The sequence below is a fragment of the Podarcis erhardii genome (assembly GCF_964252035.2).
Source record: "Podarcis erhardii genome assembly, chromosome: 7".
NCBI classification, from domain to species: domain Eukaryota; kingdom Metazoa; phylum Chordata; class Lepidosauria; order Squamata; family Lacertidae; genus Podarcis; species Podarcis erhardii.
Window position 1 is genome coordinate 69,130,615 of NC_138511.1, and position 10,840 is coordinate 69,141,454.

Here is a 10,840-nt window from a genome sequence, read left to right on the forward strand (position 1 = left end):
AGTTTGGATTTGATATCCCGCCTTTCACTCCCTTTAAGGAGTCCCAAAGCGGCTAACATTCTCCTTTCCCTTCCTCCCCCACAACAAACACTCTGTGAGGTGAGTGGGGCTGAGAGACTTCAGAGAAGTGTGACTAGCCCAAGGTCACCCAGCAGCTGCATGTGGAGGAGCGGAGACGCGAACCCGGTTCCCCAGATTACGAGTCCACCGCTCTTAACCACTACACCACACTGGCTCTCCCCCTGAGCCACCAGCTTGCACTTGGCTCTGCCCCAAGCCACTATTTTGCCATTGGTGGATTTCAGTGGTCCCAGGAAAAAGGAACGTCGATCCCAGATGCTCGGAGCCCATCCACACCTGCTGGACACGATGCAGCCTCACCTGATTGCCACCTCGATTTCCCTCAAAGGGAGGCTGAGAACCCTGCCCAAGGATTCCCGTTGGTAATAAACAGCTCTTGCCAGCTCCGTCCCGGAGTCAGTCGGTCTTTTCTGTTGCTGCTTCAGATCAACTGATTTCCATCTTTACCCACTGGCTGTATATCCCTCCCGTAACCACGGTTACGTGGGCTAGGCAATTAATTGCCCCTTCAGCATGCAGCTGCGGGCATCGTTAACACAGTGGCAGCAGCAGGGGAGGAATTAGAGATAATTATAAGCCTGGGTGGTGTCCCAGCTGCAGAGAGCTGCACCACCCAAGTTTACGGTCTGACTGCATCTTCCAGCTCATGGGGCTTCAACAGCGCCTTTGAACACCCCCCCCCATTCCCTAAAACAGCAAAAAGCAAACCAGAGCCCTCCACCCAACAGAAGAGCCACTTCTCAGGAGTCTTTTTGATGGCGAAGTGGAATGCAAACAGTTTATTCCACATTTTGCATGCGGCGAATGCCATTTGGGGCCCAGTTCTTCTCAAGAGGCATATTAAAAGTCCATGGCATCTATTTTTATTCATTTCCTTTAAACGATTTATTAGCTGCTCCCGTTATAAAATAACAGAACGGTGCAAGCAAATGCCCCACGTCAGTCTAAAGCAGATGCTGAGAATTGCACAGTTAAGCTGTATTTTAATTAACTGTTTGTTTGTTTGTTTGTTGTTTTCTATTAAGTTTTATTGTAATTCACATTTGGTGTTAGCTACCCTGAGTTCAGCCCTGGCTGGGGAGGGCAGGGTATAAATAAAATTTGTTGTTGTTGTTGTTGTTGTTGTTTATATTAAAATTACAGCAGGACACCGACAAACAAACAAGAAGGTAAGAATTAAAAATGCCAGTTTTTTAAAGGAGGCACAGGTAAATGGCAAAGTCTTAAGCATGCTGATGCAAGAAGGGATTGTTGGAGTATTCTATGGGTTCCGAAAACAGACACAGCTTTTGAGTCATTGATCGTTTGAGGCAGATGTGTTACTTGCTTCCTCCGAACCCGTTATTGATAAAGTGCAATGGAACGTTCAAACATAATAACCTTTCATGATTATGACAAAAGTCAGGAGCTGTCAGGGACATGGGCGGTGGCAAAATGGCCGCCCCAAGCCATTGTTTCTCCCAACAATGACCCAAGAAGGATGTTATGTACAGAGTCCTTTAGCAGAGGCATTTTGTGTGGGCTCACCATGGTGGCTGGCCATTACTTAATAAACCGCTTTACCCCTTAAATAGTCAGTAGATCACTATGGTCTGCAGGAACATATCCTGCAAGTTCCAAAGATCTCAGAAGCTTGTCCAACAGGGACTTCCAGGCTGCCCTTGTTCTGTGGAATAGCATTCCTCTTGACATACGACAAGCTCCCACTCTTTGCACTTTCTGGAAACAATTGAAGACATTCTTGTTCCGACAGGCAGTTCCAGCTGGATAAATGGGTCTATGCCATGAGTGTCGGTTTTGTACTGTTTTTGTTTTCTTTTAAAGGTATCTGTGGTTCTTTTTGTGGTTTCAAGTGTTTTTTCTTGGTTTTATTGAACATTGCCTTGAGACTATTGTGTAGAAGGCAATTAATAAACTAATAGTAATAATCATAACAGGAGTATCATAAAATCATAGGACTGTAGAGTTGGAAGAGATCCCAAGGGCAACCTAGTCCGACCCCCTGCAATGCAGGAATCTCAGCTAAAGTATCCATGACAGATGACCACCCAACCTCTGCTTTAAAACTTCCATGAAATAAGAATATAACATCCACAACCCCCTGAGGGAATCTGTTCCACTGTTGAACAGCTCTTTCAGAAAGTTCTTCCTGATGTTTAGTCGGAATCTCCTGTTGTAGTAATCCATTTGGTTTGGGTCCTACCCTCCAGAGCAGGAGAAAACAAGCTTGCTCCATCTTCCATGTGACAGCCCTTGAGATATTTAAAGATATTTAAAGATGGCTAAACATACCCAACTCCTTCAACCATTCCTCATAAGGCTTGGTTTCCAGACTCTTGATCATCTTGGTCACCCCTCTCTGCACACATTCCAGCTTGTCAATATTCTTCCTAAATTGTGGTGCTCAAAATCGAACACAGTATTCCAGGTGTGTTCTGGCCAAGGAAGAATAAAGTGGTGCTATAAAGCTTGGTCTGGACCCTATACTCCTGTTGGCGCAGCCTAGAATAGCATTAGCATCTTTTGCTGCTGCATCACACTGTTGACTCATGTTAAGCTTGTGGTAGACTGAGAACCTTGAAAAGTATCATGGGCCGGGCCAGCCCCACAGGTGGTTAGGTCACACTCATCCTGGCACACATCGTGTCCTGCTGTTGAGTATGGATTTGAAGCCTGGTCTTCCAATGGGGTGACTTTTGGTCAGTTACCACCTCTCAACTAATCTACCCAACCTACCTTGCAGGGCTGTCGTCGGGATAAACTTGGGGTGGAGAAGAACCATGCATGCCACCTTTTGAGCTCCTTGGAGGAAAGGTGGGATATAATGATAGATAGATAGATAGATAGATAGATAGATAGATGATAGATAGATAGATAGATAGATAGATAGATAGATAGATAGATAGATAGATAATACCCCGTCCATCTGGCTGGGCTTCCCCAGCCACTCTGGGCGGCTTCCAACAAAATATTAAAATACAGTAATGCATCAAACATTAAAAGCTTCCTTAAACAGGGCTGCCTTCAGATGTCTTCTAAAAGTCTGGTAGTTGTTTTTCTCTTTGACATCTGGTGGGAGGGTGTTCCACAGGGCGAGTGCCACTACCGAGAAGGCCCTCTGCCTGGTTCCCTGTAACTTGGCTTCTCGCAGTAAGGGAACCGCCAGAAGGCCCTCAGCGCTGGACCTCAGTGTCCGGGCAGAACGATGGGGGTGGAGACGCTCCTTCAGATATACTGGGACAAGGCCGTTTAGGGAGGAACTGGGTCTGTGGCAAGCAGATGTCCTGTTTGAAGATGCACTGGGACTGCTTTCTAATGCAGCCTCCTCACATGAGATGCTGCCCTGGCCTGGAGACAACTGTTTGTTTAGCCCACTAGATGGTGACAAAGAGTTATGCTCTGGCCCACCAAAAAGCTCCAAGGGGCCCAAACTTGGTTGACTATCATGAAGTCCACAGCTTTGGGAAATGGGCCTCCTGTTTCCATTTCACCGCTGATTCATCAAAATAGAGAGCAGCCTAGATGAGAGGATGGTAAGCGAACTTGTACAAAACTGGCTAGAAAGCCCTGTGAATGGGAAAGTGGTTTTGCAGGAGTTCAATAGCTTCTGGAATCAGGAAAGTACAAAAAAAAAAGCCCTTCCAAGGAATCGCAGCAATGTTGCCTGATGCGTGGTGTATGCAATTTCTCGTTGGAGACAAGGGCATCAGAAGGAGCAACTGTGCACACTAGTTATTTGGGAAGCTGGACGTGTGACAATGGGGTGAAACTATAAGATGTATATAAGGATTGTGAACGATGTCATGTGTACTTTGCTTCTGACATTGGCAGTGAGAGAGCATCAACGATACTGGGTAAAAAGCCTACCTCTTCTGTCATCCCTGACTATTGGCCATGCCATCTGGGGCTTGTGGAAGCTGGAGTCCAGCAGCTTCTGGGGGCCACAGGTTCCACACCCCTGCACTACCTGATCTTTCAGAAAAACAAAGCCAAAGATGGACTTCTGATCTTGAGTGGACAACCTCTCCACTATGGAGTTATGACCCATTTTGAAATGAAATTCCTGCTTGGCTGACCATATTAGAAAGGGAATAAGCACAGCCTCCTAATTTTTTATTTTATTTTTTTAAAAAACACACCCTATATTCTAGTCTGGCTGAACCGTTGAGAAGAAGCAGGTCCTTTTTCTTCTGGTGAGCATCAATGCCAAAAATGGAAAGAAAGAGAAAAGGTTTGTCGGAACAGTTTTATCGCCTTCTCCGACTCATCCCCCAAGCATTTCTCCTCGACCTGAGGAACTCTTGCTGGGACAGAGAGTGGGGTGGATGTCAGCATCAGGAAGAAGCGCTGGAATCCAGATGGGATCGAGAGGTGGGAAAGTAGCCAGGAAGGGCCTGGAAATGAATGAGTCGGCAGCATGAATCATCTTTTGCCCCCAAGCAGAAAAAAGCTTGTAGGCTGGGGTGTTGCTATGGGGTAGTCCAAGGGGCGCAAACACCAACCAGGTCTTTCTTGTCAGGCCCCCAGATCTCCTATCCCAAAGGTGGGGAACTTTTATCAGCCACATTCCCTTCTGTTCAACCTTCTGAGAACCACATGTCAGTGCTGGTCGGGGCCAGAGACAAAAGTGGGTGAAGCAATTATTATACATGTTACCTTTGTACAAATTATGGTGCTGGAGGAGATTCTTGAGAGTCCCAAGGAATGCAAGAAGATCAAACCTATTCTTAAGGAAATCAGCCCTGAGTGCTCACTGGAAGGACAGATCCTGAAGCTGAGGCTCCAATACTTTGGCCACCTCATGAGAAGAGAAGACTCCCTGGAAAAGACCCTGATGTTGGGAAAGATGGAGGGCACAAGGAGAAGGGGACGACAGAGGACGAGATGGTTGGACAGTGTTCTCGAAGCTACCAGCATGAGTTTGACGAAACTGCGGGAGGCAGTGGAAGACAGAAGTGACTGCCGTACTCTGGTCCATGGGGTCACAAAGAGTCAGACACGACTAAACGACTAAACAACAACACCTTTGTACAGTAGGCTAGCTTTTTCATACACTCACAAACTCCCTTCTTTATCTTCCATCCAGGTAAGCAAGACATCTTCAGGAGAAGAAAAGGCTAAGGAGGAAACCCTACACAAATCCGGAGTGTGATCCCTAAGGCGGTTGGATGGCGCTTTATACGCCTCCTTGTGGCAGCTCCTGCAGCCAAGCTGGTGCCAAATGTATTGCTCTGCTTTCCTTTGGACCACATCAGCGAGGCCGAGAGGGGAGGGGTCTTTCCATCTGGGCAGCCCAGGACCTCCACACACACTGCCCAGCCTTGCACCCCCAGAAGGTTACTATGCAGTTTGACTTCGTCTCTGAAGGCGCACTCTCTAGAGATAGATGGGCGCCAACAACAAGACAAGCAAGAGGCGTTATCAGAGTCCAAGGACACATTCCAGCCAAGCATAACACTCAGGGTGTGAGGCTGCGCCAGTTGAGGGATGGGGTCTAGGGCAGGGGTAGGCAAACTAAGGCCCGGGGGCCGGATGCGGCCCAATCGCCTTCTAAATCCGGCCCACGGACAGTCCGGGAATCAGTGTGTTTTTACCTGAGTAGAATGTGTCCTTTTATTTAAAATGCATCCCTGGGTTATTTGTGGGGCCTGCCTGGTGTTCTTACATGAGTATGTGTGCTTTTATTTAAAATGCATCTCTGAGTTATTTGTGGAGCATAGGAATTTGTTCATTCCCCCCAAAAAATATAGTCCAGCCCACCACATGGTCTGAGGGACAGTGGACCGGCCCATGGCTGAAAAAGGTTGCCGAACCCTAGTCTAGGGAAAATTCCAAGGGTCAAATAGAAAGGTCTGGAGGGCCACATTTGGCTCCCAAGGCCTGAGGTTATGTGCCCCTGCTGAAACTAGCATATGCACATTTTATGCCAATGTGTGCCACTTGATGCAAATTTGTGCCAGGAACCTGTGCCCCCAGTTTTTTTAATAGCTGACAGCCTCCCTGCTTATAGGGCTGCTTGGAGTGGGTCAGCACATCTGAGCCCAGGTGAAAGCCAATGGGTCCACATAGGAGAGGGTGGTAAGCAAGCAGTGCCATGACTCCGCCCAGCCAAAACATGAATGAAGAACAACAACCACCTCTAATGCTCAAGTTAAGTTTGGAATATAGAGGTTTCAAATCCCAAATGAAAAGGCCACCTGCACCTGAGAAAGTCACGCTCACAAATTCTTGGCTGCACACTGGCTGTGTCGCACCATGCATTTACAGCTCGCACTGGGTGTTGGGAATCGTAGTTCTGTGAGAATTATAGTTCCCAATGTTTTTTGTGGGGGTGCATTAAACATGCTTTGAATGCATGGTGCATAGACAACCATTTTGAGCATTTATAAGGGTGGGGGAAGCAGTTTGGTGAAAATCCAGCAGGGCAATTGTGGGAGACAAAGAGGCACAGCTAACAAAGTACTGGAGGAAACAGTATAATTTGTTGACAAAAGGCCCTCCAGTTTTCTGTTGTGATGCCTAATGACTTTTAAGCCAAATTCAAGGAGGACAAGGCTATCAATGGCTCTTAGTCATCATCTTCCCATTCCATTCAGAATAAGAGGCAGCATGGGGCAGGCAAGGGCCGTCTCAGGCACAGAGCACCTGTTTTGCATGCCAAAGGACACAGGTTCAATCCCTGCCATCACTTGCTAGGTCTGAAAAAGACTCCTTTTCTGACACCCCAGGACAGCTGCTGGCAGCCAGTGTAGACAGCACTTAGCCAGCTGGTCAATGGTTAGAGTCAGTGTTAAGACATATTTCAATTTCCTTTCTTTTTTATTTTTATTTTATAAACGTCACACTTTACATTTCAATAATATAGGTCAAATAAATAAAAAAGTGACATTTTAGAAAGAAGAAGGTTGGAGAGAGAAATATAAAGACAGAATGTTACATTAATCTGAACACATTGTGCTAGCTGTGATCCCTGTGTTGCATGGGTTTGGACTAAATCACCCTTGGGCCCCTTCCAATTCTACGATTCTAAGGAGATGAATAATCTCTCACTCTACCAGTACTGGATTGCCAGTAGTACATCTGAATAGGATCTAGGGGTCTTTGTAGACCACAAGATTAACATGAGCCAACACTGTGATGCAGCAGCAAAAAAAGCTAATGCTATTCTAGATTGCATCAACAGAAGTAGAGTGTCCAGATAAAGGGAAGTAATAGTCACGCTCTAGTCTGCCTTGATCAGACCACACCTAGAATATTGTGTCCAATTCCGGGAACCACAATTTAAGAAGGATGTTGACAAGCTGGAACGTGTGCAGAGGAGGGAAACCAAGATGATCAAGGGTCTGGAAACCAAGCCTTATGAAGAACAGTTGAGTGAGGTGGATATGTTTAGCCTGGGAAAGAGCAGGCTGTGATGAGATATGACAGCCATCTTCAAATATCTCAAGGGCTGTCACATGGAAGGTGGAGCAAGCCTGTTTCCTCCTGCTCTGGAGGGTAACCTCCTTTCTCTGGAGGGGGGCAACATGAGAACGGGCCTTTTCTGCAGTGGCTCCCTGTTTGTGGAGCGCTCTCCCCAGGGAGGTTTGGCTGGCACCTTCATTATACACCTTTAGGCACCAGGCGAAAATATTCCTCTTTAACCAGGCCTTTGTCTGAATGACATCTGATGCCCTTTTAAAATGTGTTGTGGAAGTTGGGGGTTATTGGGTTGTCTTTGCTTTTGTTTTTACTATGTATTTAATATCTCAATTTTATGTTGTGAACTGCCCTGAGATCTATGGTTATAGAAGGTATACAAATTTAATTAACTTAACAACAACAACAACAACAACAACACCCCCCAAACCAAGGAGATTCCCACCAAACACCAGGAAGAATAATCTTGCAGTAGGAGAGGTTGTGGACTCTCCTTTTCTTGGGTTTTTTAAAGCAGAAGTTGGATGGCCATTTGCCACGGATGCTCTTAGTTGGGATTCCTGCATTGCAGGGGGTTGGACTAGATGATCCTTGGGGTCCCATCCAACTCTACAATTCTATGATTCTATGTTCCTATAAATACTAGTTCCTGGGAAACACAATCAGCTGCTGCACTCATGTCCTGTTTGTGGTTGGCTGCTGTGGTCAGCAGGATGCCAGACTAAGATGGGCCTCTGGTCTGATGCAGCAGGGCTTTTCTTGTGACCATAACAACTCTTCTGCAGAAGAGGCAGAAAGCACTTCTTCCTTTTCATCTCCTGAATGAGCCTCTTTGTCTCAGGCGAGAGTGAAATCCATCTCCAAATCTAGGGTTAGCCACGGAATGTGGGTGCCGTCATTCAAGATGACACAGAGATACAAGCTTGACATTAAATTTGCATTTCATGGTTTGAACATCAAGTTGCAAGACACACAGTTTAAAATTCCTTCACCACCCCCACTCTCCGACGGCAGAATTTGAGAGCCAGTGTGGTGTAGTGGCTAGAGTGTCAGACGAGGACCCAGCAGGCCAGGGTTCAAACCCACACTGGGCCGTGAAGCTCACTGGCTGACCTTGGGCCATTCGCTGCCTCTCAGCCTAGCCTCCCTCACAGGGTTGTCGTGGGGATTAAATGAGGATGGGGAGAACCACGTGCTCTACCTTGAGCTCCTTTGAGGAAAAGGTGGGACATAAATGAAATAAAAATAATGTTATTAATGTCATATTATGGTGATGTTTCAGCTTGGCAAAAGACGAACGTTGCATCCGTATGTAACATTTCAGAGGTTGTTCTTTGCCTATGGGGTGGGGAGATTTCTCAGCCAGGAGCAGATCTTGCACTGGCAGTCATGAGCAAGCTACAAATCAGGCAACATGCCCTAGGGTTGCCATGTTTCAAAAAGCATCATTCCTGACACCAGGAACCCACCTAAATTGTTGAGCTTTGGGGGGGGGGGAAACTTCCCCCAACAATAATGATTTTAAGATTTTGGAGCATTGCCCTACATCCAGATTTTCCCTGACATTTTGCCAATTCAGCAAAATTCCCCCCTGACGCCATTTTTACGCCCAGAAACCTGGACATTTTCCTGGCGTATGGCAAGCCTAACATGCCCATCACACTCTGCGTGTCAAACTTCAGCTTGGAGATCAGCTCAAAGACCTTACAGCTGAATTGCCAAAGCTGTTAAGATACCATCACACATCAATGAATTCCCGTATGCAAATCCCCAACAATTTTGCATTGGTTTTGCATGCTGCTATTTATAATGTTTTGCCTGTGTGACTTGCTTTTTGGGGGTGCTTTTTTTTTTTTTTTTTTTTTGGTAAACAGTCCTGGAAAGCTTTGGCAATGGCCAAGATATAAAACTTTAGAATAAATAAATAACTGGGTCTTGCGTGCCCCAAAGAGGAACTGCAAGCCTGTCTTTTCAGCAGGGATGGGGAACCTGCAACACTGCAGAAGGTGCTGGACTCTGACTCCCATACCACACTCAAGGAATACAGAGAGAGAAATCACAAACTCTGTATGTAGTTTACAAAAACCCATTAACAATAATATACAGCATTTCAACACCTTCTGTTACATTAAATCTCAAATAATATATATAATGCCAAAATAATAATGGCATGCGCAACTTTGAGATACTGAATTGCACATGCCATTATTATTTTGGCACTGTATATATTATAAACTACGGTACATACAGAGTTGTTTAGTTTGTGGATTCTAACTCCCAGCAGACCCAGCAGACAAACCAGCAATCAGGGATGCAGAGAGATATAGTCTAGCACATTGCAAAGGCTAAAGGTTCCTGGACCCCAGTTTTACAGGGCAGGTTTCCGTTAGAAGAGAGAGCACTGGAGACGTCTGGGATCTCTCACACACTAAGCTGTTCTGAACCCCTGGCCTACCTGGCAGCAAGGCAGCATGCCAAGTCAAAAGTTCAAAGTGCAAGGATCAACCCACACAAGCAAAGTCCAAAACGCCAAGTCCAAAGGTCAGGAAATGGCCAGGGTCAATCCAAGTAGCCAAGGCTGAAGTCCAGCAGTCAAGCTACAGTCCAGAGTCAAACCCAAACTACAGTCCCATGGAGCATCCAAAACAAGGTCCACCAACATGGGCAGTTGAGCAGACCCAGCACCTCAGCTCTGCTTCCCTTTGGTACTTTGCATGCTGATTGCAGCATCTGGGCTTGAGGAGGCAGGTGACCCTCACCTGTTCCAAGCCTACAGCAGCTGAGGAATCACACCTCTTCCCAGAGCTAGCAAGCCCCACCTAGCCAGCTAGTGTGCTGGGTTGTGGGCCCTTGCCTGCCTCAGCCTCCTAGAGCACCCCTTGTGTGTTTGTGGAGACAGGGGCTCCTCTGTTTCTGGTGATGGGTCCTAGTTCTCTGGTTCCTGTGCACTGACCCCCATCCCCTTGTCATGCTCTATCACCCTGTGAGTACTGTACTTCCTTCCCCATCCCCTGCTTGCCCCGGTGTTTTCCCAGTCCCAGCTACACCTCTCGGCAGGATCCTCTTCCTCTTCCCTGTCATCCTGCCAGTTCATGACATATGCTAAGGGTGGAGGACCATGGGCCAAATGTGAATCGCCCCCCCCCCCAACCTTTCTTGCTAACCCTTGTGGCTCTTCCTCAACCACATATCCTCGCTGGCCCTGTTATATTCCCTTCTTCACTGCTTTTTGCCTGACTGGTATGTGCCTTAGAATTGTCATAGGTCGCGTCCTCCCTGTGCATTGAACCACACGGCTTCCCTCAAAGAACCATGGGAACTGCAGTTTGTCAAGGGCGCT